The sequence below is a fragment of the Mytilus edulis genome, chromosome 11, assembly GCF_963676685.1.
Source record: "Mytilus edulis chromosome 11, xbMytEdul2.2, whole genome shotgun sequence".
In the NCBI taxonomy this organism is placed as follows: Eukaryota; Metazoa; Mollusca; class Bivalvia; order Mytilida; family Mytilidae; genus Mytilus; species Mytilus edulis.
The window spans coordinates 77,576,837-77,580,101 of record NC_092354.1 but is presented as its reverse complement, the minus strand read 5'-3'; positions in this window follow the sequence as shown (position 1 = coordinate 77,580,101).

Below are 3,265 nucleotides of genomic sequence, written 5' to 3'. Positions count from 1 at the left end.
TTTGTGGCGTTATGAAGTCTCAAGTTTTGTTGTTTTAGGTGCGATACAGTTTTTTGTAATGATTTTTTTTTTTTTTTTATCAATCTGAAATTCTAATATGACGTTCTTCTTTAACTTTGGATACAGTAAAGTTAAGTGTATACATAAGGTGATTCTCAATCATCTGGTTACGCAAATTATCCATAAGAAATTGAACGAAATTTCGAATCTGAAATAATCTAAATTAATCTTCGTATTTATACAAACATTCTGCATGCCAACTTTACATAAGGAAGGGATTAATACACTTATACGAAAGAAAAAAATACAATCTTTTGATGCATATTAATGTTCATGCTAGGTCATTTACATTTTGATTTCTTGGTGCTCAATTAGTCTCCATTATTTTTTACTCTTCATGACGCTAAAACTGAGTTTGAAATACTAAGTAATTTTATAATTTCACAATTTCCGGTTGGAAACATTTGAAACAATTCCGGACAGTATAAATTAGTGTACCTACAGTTGTTCATTTCTGTGTCATTTGGACTCTTGTGAAAAGTTGTCTCATTGGCAATCAAACTACATCTTCTTTTTTTATTTAGACCGTTAAAATTCTGAATTATTGAATTGTTTAATATTTTTTCTGTTGTTGCCTTTTTATAGCCGATTACATGGTATAGGTTTAGTCTTATTGTTTAACGCCGTACAGTTGTCTTTAATTGTTGACATCCACTTCATTATTATTGTGGTGGACAGTTGTCTCATTGGCAATCATACCACATCTCCTTATTTTGGTATTTATAGATGTTGCATACTCCATTATAATCTGTGATTTGGTTTTATAACAAATAGTTCAATCCTAGGGTTAAATTGTTCCGATTAAAGGATTGTTTTTTCATTCTATAAGTACATGTACATGTGTTTTAACTTAAATCAACGAAGAAGAGTATTCGTCACAAAAATCCATATGTATTGGAGTCTGGTCAAAGGCTGTGTGCCGAAACATTACTTTTCACGAATTCAAGCATACAACAACCGACAACAACATGTGCACAATGGGATATTTTTTTTATAGTTTTAAAAATTATGTGAAAAAATCCGTAATTAAATCAGCTAAGGCATTGTATATGCATTCTTACCTTTCTTGGATCTATCTTTTTTGATTGAGTTAAGCCATTTCAATTGATATTTTATAGTGCGTCTGTCTTTGTTTTTAACAACGCTGTTCAGGTTGAAACCCGCTGCATTTGTTTGCACCTGGTCTACGTCAGGAACCTGATGTTCAGTCGTTTGTGCGTGTGGTTCATACATGTTTCATGTATTTCATTTTTATATAGATTAGTCCGTTGGTTTTCTGTTTAAAGTTTTTACACTTGTCATTGTTTATGCCCTTAAGATCTTGCTGTTCGGTGTGAGCCAAGGCTCCGTGTTGAAGGCCGTACCTTGACCTATAATGGTTTACTTTTACAAATTGTACTTTGATGGAGAGTTGGCTCATTGATACTTAATAGTTTTGTGCTAAATATAATTTAAGTCGAAATTGGTGAACATGAATTTAACAGATAATGCCCTGTACTACATTTAAATGAATTAATAAATTTGTCAGTTTGATCAAAAGGAAGATGGTCCGTTACTAGTTATACACCAGTGGTTTTAAACAAACAATGTTTGTAAATTTTGATTTACAATGAAGATTTTTTTCACATACTTGCGTTTCAACCTTGAAGTATTTATCAAAAAGTGCGTAGTTACATTATTATGCAACGAAAAGATTAAAACCCAAAATAGATTTACATCCGGCTTTCTTTAGGTCATACATATAAGGTCAATTAAATGCAAATGTAACCCGAGAGAATAAATTCATTACAAAATTACGTGTCTCCAACGGGACTCGAACACGGGACCTCTGTATTAAGAAATGTACAAGGTAACCGACTGAGCTAAAGAAGTACTTTGTACTTTATTAACACAACCGCTTACGGCTTACGGCTTTAAAACGGCTGACTAGTTATGTACCTCAATCCCGTCCCACCTATATCAACGGGACAGTAATTCTTGATAGATAGATAATGATTTGTTGGTCAGCTATCAACATACATCATTACAAAAGATAGAGTTGTCGAAAGTTAAAAAAAAACGCGAATAATAATTCTGGCTTTGTTAGCTTTTTCATGTACTAATCTACCAACAAGAATTTAATGAAAGTACTAAACGTGTTACCCGTGTTATCTCCCTTTTTTACGAAATAAAACATGTGGTGTAAATGCATTACTTTATGTTGAATGCAATGTGAATTTAATATTCCGTCTTTATTTATGATGAAATAGATTTATTTGGATTATAACAGGTATTAGATATTGCATTAAACATAAAACTTCGAAATAGGTCAATGTTAGAAATATATGGGCGTTTTTCAATAAAAGCGTAACTTTTTGTCCCCTACGAAACTTCTTCTAAACACACAATGTTTTTGCAATTTTAAATGTTTCCTAAAGACATTCCAGTTTGTTTACAGTAAATACTAGAAAAATCTCATTTTTTTTTCTGAATTGGAAAACCATTTTTATCGATAAAGAGTAGACAGTACTTCACATATGAAGGTACAACTCATGTTACGTAGTGGACATTTTGATGCGTGTCGTAGTGGACAAAACCGTTTCGTAGTTGACAAAAAGTTTCGTAGTTGACATCAACCCTATTATATGTTAATAAAAACATAATAAAAATTACATGAAACTAACCCTTGTTATTTGTTTTGCACGAATATAATTGAAAAAAGATTAAAAAAAGACTGCATGGTAGTGGTAGTGTCCACTACGAAACGTCTCATACTTGTTTCGTAGGGGACCGTTCGTAGGGGACATATTCGCGTGATTTATTTTTTTCCCCACAATCCCTATATTGCAAATTGTATTCATCAAAGCATTTTTTCAGCTGTTCACTGATATTTTTTTCATAATTTTAAAACAAGATACTGAAGGAGATTTGACCCGTTTCGTAGTGGACATTAACAAAAATACGGTATCACTCTGGTCCATTTGATGTGCTCAATTTTTCTTAAATTTTTATTTTTAAGACCCTTATGTTTATATCTCTTGCAAACAAAAATTACATTGATTTTATAAAACTGTTTATTGGCAAATTTTAATGACTTCGTTTCGTAGTGGACATTTTGTGAGGGACACCTTCTGAAATTAAAAATCCTATATTGAAAGTTGTTTATTAAAATATGTTGGCTCTAAACATACTTTTGAATTATTAAAGAACGTATGTAAAGTAAAAA